This window comes from Macrobrachium nipponense, chromosome 26, assembly GCF_015104395.2.
Source record: "Macrobrachium nipponense isolate FS-2020 chromosome 26, ASM1510439v2, whole genome shotgun sequence".
Lineage (NCBI taxonomy): Eukaryota > Metazoa > Arthropoda > Malacostraca > Decapoda > Palaemonidae > Macrobrachium > Macrobrachium nipponense.
The window spans coordinates 68,029,407-68,041,185 of NC_087215.1; positions in this window are offsets into that span (position 1 = coordinate 68,029,407).

Below are 11,779 nucleotides of genomic sequence, written 5' to 3' on the forward strand. Positions count from 1 at the left end.
GTTCAGAACTTTTTATTATTATTATTATTATTATTATTATTATTATTATTATTATTATTATTATTATTATTATTATTATTATTATTATTGAAAAAGAAACCACAAATTCAATTTGTAATTTGTTTACTTCTAAGTATTTACATTTAGTTTTACTCCACACTCGAGTACTTTCAGGCCCTTCTGTGGCCCATTCTCAAGAGATGTTGGGATGTTAGCCTGGGTCAAGGCCCAGCAGTCTTCTGGAACTTCTTCTCGTTGTGCTGTCATTTATGCGATGGCTGTTCTGGTTTTCTTGAGAGTTGCCAATCCCCTCTTGTCGCTCTGATATCCTGAGCTGATGGTCAATGGGATTCACCCTTGTGGTAAGGGTGTGGTCACCGTAAGTCTGTTGGGCAGGAAACCTAATCTCCAGGTCAGCAGGGTCAATCTTAGCTTCTTTTAATATCAAAGCTCGGCTTATGGGATCTTCTGAGGTAAAACCTTTGTTTCCTTCAATTACTGAGGTTTTACCTCAGAAGATCCCATAAGCCGAGCTTTGATATTAAAAGAAGCTAAGATTGACCCTGCTGACCTGGAGGGATTAGGTTTCCTGCCCAACAGACTTACGGTGACCACACCCTTACCACAAGGGTGAATCCCATTGACCATCAGCTCGGATATCAGAGCGACAAGAGGGGATTGGCAACTCTCAAGAAAACGAGAACAGCCATCGCATAAATGACAGCACAACGAGAAGAAGTTCAGAAGACTGCTGGGCCTTGACCCAGGCTAACATCCCAACATCTCTTGAGAATGGGCCACAGAAGGGCCTGAAAGTACTCGAGTGTGGAGTAAAACTAAATGTAAATACTTAGAAGTAACAAGTTACAAATTGAATTTGTGGGTTTCTTTTTCAATCTTCAGAGAAAACTGAAAGAAGTTTTGTTTGGTTCATTATTATTATTATTTTATTATTTGTTATTATTATTACTATAATTTTTTTTTCCTCTCTATCACAGTCCTCCAATTCGACTGGGTGGTATTTATAGTGTGGGGTTCCGGGTTGCATCCTGCCTCCTTAGGAGTCCATCGCTTTTCTTACTATGTGTGCCGTTTCTAGGATCACACTCTTCTGCATGAGTCCTGGAGCTACTTCAGCCTCTAGTTTTTCTAGATTCCTTTTCAGGGATCTTGGGATCGTGCCTAGTGTTCCTATGATTATGGGTACGATTTCCACTGGCATATCCTATATCCTTCTTATTTCTATTTTCAGATCTTGATACTTATCCGTTTTTTTTCCTCTCTTTCTCTTCAACTCTAGTGTCCCATGGTATTGCGACATCAATGAGTGATACATTCTTCTTGACTTTGTCAATCAACGTCACGTCTGGTCTGTTTTGCACGTATCACCCTATCCGTTCTGATACCATAGTCCCAGAGGATCTTTGCTTGATCATTTTCTATCACTCCCTCAGGTTGGTGCTCGTACCACTTATTACTGCAAGGTAGCTGATGTTTATTGCACAGGTTCCAGTGGAGGGCTTTTGCCACTGAATCATGCCTCTTTTCGTACTGGTTCTGTGCAAGTGCCGGGCATTCGCTTGCTATGTGGTTTATGGTTTCATTTTTTCGTATTGCACTTCCTACATATGGAGAGATGTTATTTCCATCTATCGTTCTTTGAACATATCTGGTTCTTAGGGCCAGATCTTGTGCCGCTGTTATCATTCCTTCAGTTTCCTTCTTTAGCTCTCCCCACCTCTGTAGCCATTGCCAATTGTCATCGCTGGCTAGTTCTTTAGTCTGTCTCATATTGTCCGTGCATTGGTTTGTTGTGCCATACCTCTGTACAGTCTGTCATTCTCCTGTCTCTGTATATTTCTGAGTCTTCGTCTATTTTTATTAGTTCTTCTTCCCATGCACTCCTTAGCCACTCGTCTTCACTGGTTTTCAGATATTGCCCCAGTGCTCTGTTCTCGATATTGACGCAGTCCTCTATACTTAGTAGTCCTCTCCCTCCTTCCTTTCGTGTTATGTATAGTCTGTCAGTATTTGCTCTTGGGTGTAGTGCTTTGCGTATTGTCATATGTTTCCTGGTTTCTGTTCTATGCTGCGGAGTTCTGCCTTCGTCCATTCCACTATTCCTGCGCTGTATCTGATTACTGGCACTGCCCATGTGTTTATGGCTTTTTATCATATTTCCGGCGTTGAGTTTTGACTTGAGTATCGCCCTGAGTCTCTGCATATATTCTTTCCCATGAAATCGTGTCCTTTATCTCTTGGTGTTTTATATCCCCGCCTTCCATTATTCCCAGGTATTTGTATCCTGTCTCATCTATGTGTTTGATGTTGCTCCCATCTTGTAGCTTTATCCTCAGTTCTCGTTACTTTGCCTTTTGTATGTTGACTAAGGCGCATTTTTTCTATTCCAAACTCCATCCTGATGTCCCCAGATACAATCCTTACAGTCTGGATTAGGTATCTATTTCCTTGATGATCTTACCATACAGCTTGATGTCGTCCATGAACATCAGATGGTTGATTCTGTTGCCTCTTTTCTTGAGTTGGTATCCGGCATCCATCTTCTGTAGTACTTTTGTCATGGAATCATGGCTACTACGAAGAGTAGTGGGGACAGTGAGTCACCCTGGAAAGATCCCTCTCCGATATTTAAACCTCTGCTAGTCTTATTCCAGAGCTTGTAAGTATTGTATTCCAGTTGCGCATTGTATTTTTGAGAAAGTTGATGGTGTTTTCCTCTGCCCCATGTATTTTCAGGCATTCTATTAGCCATGTGTGTGGTATCATGTCGAAGGCTTTCTTATAGTCTATCCATGCCATGCTTAGGTTGGTTTTCCTTCTCCTACTGTTCTTCATTTCCATTTGTCTATCAGGAGCTGGTCTTATTTGTACCCCTACACTTCCTTCAGCAGCCTTTCTGTTGGTGAGGAATGGTGTTTGTCTCCTTCTAGGGTAGTTGTATAGCCGTTCACATGATGATACCATGTTAGTAACTTCCAACATTATGGTAGGCAGGTGATAGGCCTGTAGTTACTGACTATATTTCCCTTTCTCTTGTCTTTTTGTACTAAGGATGTTCTTCCTGTTGTCATCTATTTGGGTGCATGGTGATTTGAGATACAATGCTGGAGTTGTTCTGCTATTCGTGGGTGTAGGGCCTTGAAGTTTTGAGCCAGTATCCATAGGACTTCAATAAAAAAAAACGGGACCTGGGGCTTTCCAGTTTGGCATTTTCTTTAGTTGGTGTCTGACTGTGTCTGTCGTGATGTCTGTGAATCTTTGTTTGGGGGGGGGTATTCTCCCTGTTTCTTCGGTCTTGACTTCCTGGAGCCATGTTGCATGTTTGTTGTGTGATACCGGATTGCTCCATATGCTTTCCCAGAGTCTCTTACTTGGTTCGGCTTCAGGAATTTCTTGGTGGTTGTCGTCCCTCTTAGTTGGCTGTATAGTCTTTTCTGGTTGGTTCCGAATAGTTTGTTCTGTTGGTATCCATTATTCCTCATGTACCGTTGGATCTTATGTGCTTTGGCCTTAAGCCTCTGTTTTACATCTTCTATTGTGTTGTTTAGTCCCCTCTCTTGTACTTTGTATTTCTCGTTTGAGTCCTCCCTGTTTTCTTGCTTCTTAGCTTTTTTTCTGCCATCTCATTCAGTTTACTCAAGTCAGATCTCATCACCATGATTTGCTTTTCCAGGCGCCTTTTCCAAGAGGTTGCTGTTTTGGTTTCTGTTGGGTTGGTTGTGCTGGGGGTGTTGGTGTTCGAATCCCCATCAGTTCTGCTACTAATCTTGCTCCTGCATATGCCAAGTTATTTGTTTCTTTGATACTGGTGGTGTGTTATTATGCCCATTATTCATTGACCTCACTTGTTTTCTCCCTTAATTTCTTGGTGTTGTAGGCTTTCATGGAGGGGATCTTTGTTCTCTCTGTATCTGGCTCCATCCACTGTCTAATCTTTTTTACCCATTCCGTCCTCTCTGTTACTTCGTCGGTGTTTCCTCGTGTGTCGTTGTTTGATACCTCATCCTCCCTGTCGTCTTCTGTGGCATCGTTTCTCAGTTCGTCTTTCGTGTAATTCGTGTCGTGTGCCATTTCCCTTTCCCGTTCTTCTCTTTCTGTTGGGGTGAGCCAGTTCTTTTTCTTTATGTTCCTTACTTGGTCTGCCAGCCTCTGCTCTGTTTGGGGGGGGTGTTATTCCTCTCATTCCAGATGTTGACCAATCTTCTTCTATATCCTCTCTCCGTCGGTTGCTTCTGATGTAGCATCTCCATATTTCCTTATTTTCTTCTCTTGTCCATTTCTTCCTTTTTGCTTCTGTAGCTCCAATCTCAGGCTGTTGATTACTGTCGTTGTGGTGATCAGTTGCTGGATGACGACCTCCAAGTACCTGACCATCTTCCCCTTCAATTGGGTTGAATACCTGGTTGCCGGACGAAGCTCCTCTGTTGCCAGAGGTTCCATTTACGTCGTTGTCGTTTATTCCTTCATTTCTTTCCATCATTGCTGAGTTTTGCTATTTAACCCATAGCTGGACCCTACCCCATCAGGGATAGGTACTCATTACAGCTATGTAGACTGAGGAAATTATGGTAAAGATCCTTTCCCAAGGAATCAACGCCGAGGAGACCGGTCACTATAATTATTATTATTATTATTATTATTATTATTATATTATTATTATTATTCAGAAGATGAAACCTATTCATATGGAACAAGACCACCAAAGTGGCCACTGACCTGAAATTCCTCAAGCTTCCAAAGATATTAAGGAAGATGTAAGAGGGAGGTAAATGGAAATACAGAAAGAAGTGATCCCACTTATTAGAGAGGAAGAAAAATATATTAATAAACTGATAGGAATGTATAAAATCAAAATGCAAGGAGATTAGTGTTAGGGAAAGTAATGCATGATGCATTGTACCTGACTGAGAAAAACTATCATTACAAATGAACTGACACCTGACACCTTCATCTGTTCTGACAATCCCGTTAAAACCCGAGGATCTTTGCGTCGTCCCTACGGCCTTCAACCGTATTTCATTCCATAATCTCCATTCCATCTTAGTCTCCACCCTCTCTCAACAATTGCTTCATGGTATCGTGTATTCTCTAAGTGGAATACGACCAGTTGCTGACTCGTGAATCTTTAATATCTATCCTTTGAAATGAATATTTCCGGATGTCGTATCTGTGGAAGAAGTCACCTTTTTGGTCGGTTTTCCTCGGTCGTGTTGCGAATTTTAAGACATTTTACTCTCAATAAACCTTCCAGCAGCTCTGAATGACCCCACTGTAAGTCCCAGAGCTCAGCCCTTTGGTCTAAATCTAGTGTATTTCATTCCATCTCAATAATAACAAAGTAAACATTCCTCGGAGCCTTAACCAAGAAATGGCAAGCACGAAAGCGCGCGAAATTCTTGCGCGTCAATTTAACCGCTTCGTCTGCAACTCCGGTGACGGTGATTTGCGACCGATGCTTTCACTGGAAACAGTTCCAGATGGTCAGATGATCCCTTTTGGCGTGGGAAACCCAGGGCCTGCACGGAGAGAGACAGACAGAGAGACAGAGAGACACACACATAGAGAGAGAGAGAGAGAGAGAGAGAGAGAGAGAGGACTTGGTCGACAATTGTATTCCCGTTTCAGATCCGCGTTCCTCTCTGGAACCAGCGAGGTGTATATATGCTGCTTTGCCGAAGGTAGGATTTGGATGAAACCCAGAGAGAGAGAGAGAGAGAGAGAGAGAGAGAGAGAGAGAGAGAGGAGAATTTGTTACTATTATTATTATATACTGTGATATATTATTTTTGTTTTGAAATGTATTAATCTAACTCTGCCATAAGAGATTTATTATTATTATTATTATTATTATTATTTTTTTTTTTTTTTTTTTTTTTTTTTTATTTTTTTTTTTTTTTTTTTTTTTTTTTTTATTTTTTTTTTTTTTGCTGCTATCACAGTCCTCCAATTCGACTGGGTGGAGGTGGTATTTATTATGTGGGGTTCCGGGTTGCATCCTGCCTCCTTAGGAGTCCATCACTTTTCTTACTATGTGTGCTGTTTCTAGGATCCACACTCTCTGCATGAGTCCTGGAGCTACTTCAGCCTCTAGTTTTTCTAGATTCCTTTTCAGGGATCTTGGATCGTGCCTAGTGCTCCTATGATTATGAGTACGATTTCCACTGGCATATCCCATATCCTTCTTATTTCTATTTTCAGATCTTGATACTTATCGAATTTTTTTTTTTTTTCCCTCTTTTTCTCTTCAACTCTGGTGGTCCCATGGTATTGCGACATCAATGAGCGATACTTTCTTCTTGACTTTGTTGATCAACGTCACGTCTGGTCTGTTTGCACGTATCACCCTATCCATTCTGATACCATAAGTCCCAGAGGATCTTTGCGTGATCGTTTTCTATCACTCCCTCAGGTTGGTGCTCGTACCACTTATTACTGCAAGGTAGCTGATGTTTCTTGCACAGGCTCCAGTGGAGGGCTTTTGCCCTGAATCATGCCTCTTTTTGTACTGGTTCTGTGCAAGTGCCGGGCATTCGCTTGCCTATGTGGTTTATGGTTTCATTTTTCGTATTGCACTTCCTACATATGGGAGAGATGTTGTTTCCGTCTATCGTTCTTTGAACATATCTGGTTCTTAGGGCCTGATCTTGTGCTGCTGTTATCATTCCGTTTCAGTTTCCTTCTTTAGCTCTCCCCACCCTCTGTAGCCATTGCCATGTGTCATCGCTGGCTAGTTCTATAGTCTGTCATCATGTATTGTCCGTGCATTGGTTTGTTGTGCCAGTCTTCTGTTCTGTCTGTCATTCTCCTTTCTCTGTATATTTCGGGGTCTTTGTCTACTTTTATTAGTCCTTCTTCCCATGCACTCTTTAGCCACTCGTCTTCACTGGTTTTCAGATATTGCCCCAGTGCTCTGTTCTCGATGTTGACGCAGTCCTCTATACTTAGTAGTCCTCTCCCTTATTCCTTTCGTGTTATGTATAGGTCTGTCCGTATTTGCTCTTGGATGTAGTGCTTTGTGTATTGTGTTCATATGTTTCCTGGTTTTCTGATCTATGCTGCGGAGTTCTGCCTTCGTCCATTCCACTATTCCTGCGCTGTATCTGATTACTGGCACTGCCCTGTGTTTATGGCTTTTATCATATTTCCGGCGTTGAGTTTTGACTTGAGTATCACCTTGAGTCTCTGCATATATTCTTCCTGATCGTTGTCCTTCATCTCTTAGTGTTTTATATCCCCTCCTTCCATTATTCCCAGGTATTTTTTATCCTGTCTCATCTATGTGTTTGGATGTTGCTCCCATCTGGTAGCTTTATCCCTTCAGTTCTCGTTACTTTGCCTTTTTGTATGTTGACTAAGGCGCATTTTTCTATTCCAAACTCCATCATGATGTCCCCAGATACAATCCTTACAGTCTGGATTAGGGTATCTATTTCCTTGATGTCTCTTACCATACAGCTTGATGTCGTCCATGAACATCAGATGGTTGATTCTGTTGCCTCTTTTCTTGAGTTGGTACCCGGCATCCATCTTCTGTAGTACTTTTGTCATGGGAATCATGGCTACTACGAAGAGTAGTGGGGACAGTGAGTCGCCCTGGAAGATCCCTCTCCTGATATTAACCTCTGCTAGTCTTATTCCAGAGCTTGTAAGTATTGTATTCCAGTTGTGCATTGTATTTTTGAGGAAGCTGATGGTGTTTTCCTCTGCCCCATATATTTTCAGGCATTCTATTAGCCATGTGTGTGGTATCATGTCGAAGGCTTTCTTATTGTCTATCCATGCCATGCTTAGGGGTTGGTTTTCCCTCTCCTACTGTTCTTCATTACCATTTTGTCTATCAGGAGCTGGTCTTTTGTGCCCCTACAATTCTTCTGCAGCCTTTCTGTTGGTGGATGGTGTTTGTCTCCTCTAGGTAGTTGTATAGCCTTTCACTGATGATACCTGTTAGTAACTTCCACATTATTGGTAGGCAGGTGATAGGCCTGTAGTTACTGGCTATATTTCCCTCACTCTTGTCTTTTTGTACTAAGGATGTTTCTTCTTGTGGTCATCCATTTGGGTGCATGGTGATTTGAGATACAATGCTGGAGTTTTTTCTGCTATTCGTGGGTATAGGGCCTTGAAGTTTTTGAGCCAGTATCCATGGACTTCATCGGGACCTGGGGCTTTCCAGTTTGCATTTTCTTTAGTTGGTGTCTGACTAGTCTGTCGTGATCTCTGTGAATCTTTGTTTTTATTCTCCCTGTTTCTTCCTCCTTGATTTCCTGGAGCCATGTTGCAGGTTTGTTGTGTGATACCGGATTGCTCCATATGTTTTCCCAGAGTCTCTTACTTGGTTCGGCTTCAGGAATATCTGGGTGGTTGTCTTTCCCTCTTAGTTGGGTGTATAGTCTTTTCTGGTTGGTTCCGAATAGTTTGTTCTGTTGGTATCCCTTATTCCTGTTCATGTACCATTGGATCTTATATGCTTTGGCCTTAAGCCTCTGTTTTGTTTTACATCTTCTATTGTGTTGTTTTAGTCCCCTCTCTTATACTTTGTATTTCTCGTTGAGTTCCTCCCTTGTTTTCTTGCTTCTTAGCCTTTTTTCTGCCATCTCTTTCAGTTTACTCAAGTCAGATCTCATCACCATGATTTGCTTTTCCAGGCGCCTTTTTCCAAGGAGGTTGGTGTTTTGGTTTCTGTTGGGTTGGATGTGCTGGTGTGTTTTGTGTTCGAATCCCCATCAGTTCTGCTACTAATCTTGCTCCTGCATATGTCAAGTTATTTGTTTCTGTGATACTGGTGGTGTGTATTATGCCCATTATTTCATTGACCTCACTTGTTTTCTCCCTTAATTTCTTGATGTTGTAGGCTTTCATGGAGGGGATCTTTATTATTATTATTATTATTATTATTATTATTATTATTCTGAAGAAGGCCTTCATTAATACGGGTTTTATATGAAATAATTTCTATTTCAGCCGCTTTTATTTTGTATAAAGAAGTTTCCATATTCTCCTTTTTACTGATTTTGGCGTTTTAATAACCAATTTGAATTCAGAAGAAAAGTTAGTAATAAGAAGAATAGAGAAACTTCTATACCAAAATAAACGCGGATGGAGTAGCCATTATTTTCAATGAAACCTGCATTATTATTATTATTATTATTATTATTATTATTATTATTATTATTATTATTATTATTATTATTATTATTATTATTATTATTATTATTATTATTATTATTATTGTTATTATTATTATTATTATTATTATTATTATTATTATTTTTATTATTCAGAAGATGAACCCCATTCATTTGGAACAAGCCCACCAAAGGGACCACTGACTTGAAATTCTTCAAGCTTCCAAAGAATATTATGGTGTTCATTTGAAAGAAATTAGAGATAATAGAAAATACAGAAAGAATAAAAAATAAAAAATAAAAACTCATAATCACGAGTCAATAAAATGGAAAAGTAAATCCACAGTAGTGTCTGTAGGTATTTTATATAACAAAACCAAAAGACATACTACTGTGGATTTACTTTTCCAATTAACAAATTAATAAATAAGTAGATAAAAATGTAAATGAATTAGACACAATATATTGAGTAATAGATAAAAGTAAGCTACTTGGGATATATTTATAAAGCCATTGAGAATAACGTCTCGAAATGTTTGTGTAGATTTGCCTTGATTTTTTCCTTCGAATTGTATTCTCTTCTTTTTTCAAACCTGAAATAAATAATTTATTTACTGCTTAGTGTGTATAAAATGTTTTATATACATGTATGTATATATATATATATATATATATATATATATATATATATATATATATATATATGTGTGTGTGTGTGTGTGTGTGTGTGTAACTGATAAAAGTTAAGATACAACAGAAACCAGGAGAGAGGTGTTGCAGGTCCTATTGCCAAAAAATTTGAATGGGTGTGAAGTGTCGATGGAAGTATAAGGTGGATTGTTGAGCCGCCTCTCCTCTAAGGAAAAAGTAAAGTGGATGTTTTGGGTATATGAGAGATTAGTTACGAGGAGTTACAAGGATTAGGATGTCTCAAAGACTTGTTAGTCCATCCGAGGAGACCTCGTGTGCTCACTTATCTGTAGGAGCAGGATTTGCTGTCAAGTGGTGAGTTGTAAATCGTTCCTATAATACAGAGAGAGAGAGATGAATGAGGTCAAGTAATGTGCATTGATGCATTTATCTCTCTTTTATTTCTTTCAAGCACGATGCCTTGAGCCCTTTCTTTGGAGAAATATTTCTGCCTTTGGGAAACTTTTTCTTATCTTTTTTCTGGTCTTTCTTTTATTCCATGGCTTTTCTGTAACGAGGTATCGACAGACAGTGCTTTCACATGAATGAATCTCTCTCCTCTCCTCTTTCTCTCTCTCTCTCTCTCCTCTCTCCTCTCTCTCCTCTCTCTCTGTGTGATTCCTTCTTGACACAGTTTTTCAAAACACTTTTGGGACCTTTCGCTTATTCAGCTTTGAAATTAAGAATGTAAATATTGAAAGATAATCTTCACAACATCTCTCTCTCTCTCTCTCTCTCTCTCTCTCTCTCTCTCTCTCTCTCTCTCTCTCTCTTAAATACTCTATTATTTCCCTACAGCATACTTTATTAGTTCACCTATCTTTCTCCACCTATTCGTAATAGGTCGCCTATTCCCCAGTCTCTCTCTCTCTCTCTCTCTCTCTCTCTCTCTCTCTCGTCGATACCTTTATTAATTTACTTTGTCACACAATACTAACGTACCAATCTTTCTTCTCTTGTTCGTAAATAGTCCCCTATTCCCAGCCACTTCTCTCTCTCTCTCTCTCTCTCTCTCTCTCTCTCTCTCTCTCTCTCTCTCTCTCTTTCATAGCGGCTTTTGATGCCATTTTCCCGGGATAAAACGAACCAACCTCCTGTCTCGTGGGATATATCTTTCCCCAAACCAGTGAGTGTCGACCGTGTATTCCCCCCAAAGAAACGGTTCCTTTCGCATCCCCACCCTCGTCATCCTCTATTTTCCCTGATGCGCCCTCCTCCCGCAGAAGCGTCGTGATGGCTGATGTGGTGTAAAGATTGAGACCGGATGATGGTAGGGGAGGGGAACACTTCCCCTAAGCCCGTCCCCGTAGGAGGGACAGAGGGCTTTTGCATAGTTTCTTTTCCGTAGTTCGATGGGGTTGATGTATTGTTGGAGAAATTTTTCCATAGATGCACAGCGTCATGTCTTAATTGTCTGGGTTAGAACAGGAGCATAAGAATAAAACAAATGAATTGTTGATGATTCTCAATTTTTATTCAAGCTATTGTTGTGGCATCGAGGAACTAAGAAAGCCTAAACTAAGTTTAAGGTACAATCTGAACCAAATTAGGATAAACAAATGCTTAAAGTATCTACGAAAGAAAGAAATATATCAAATAATTTTGCAGCATCGTCTCAACCCTCGCTATCAAAGAAGCCATCCTTTTCATCTAAGCTCTCCCTGGATGCGACGCAAAATTAACCTCACAACGCATTGGAAGTTAGAACAAAGTTGCAGCAAACATTCCCAGCTCCTTCCAGCCAGAGCTGACTAATTGTGACTCTCCTAATTACCGACTTCAAGAGGTCCGGTTTCCACTACCTGGTCTTAGGTTTGAGCCCTCGAGTTTCCCCGTTCCTTTAATCAACTTCGTTTTGGGAATGACAGACTCATGACCTACGGGTTTATTGAGATAATTGCACTTTGGCATCGTATTGTTATGATTTTTTTTTTTTCTTTTTT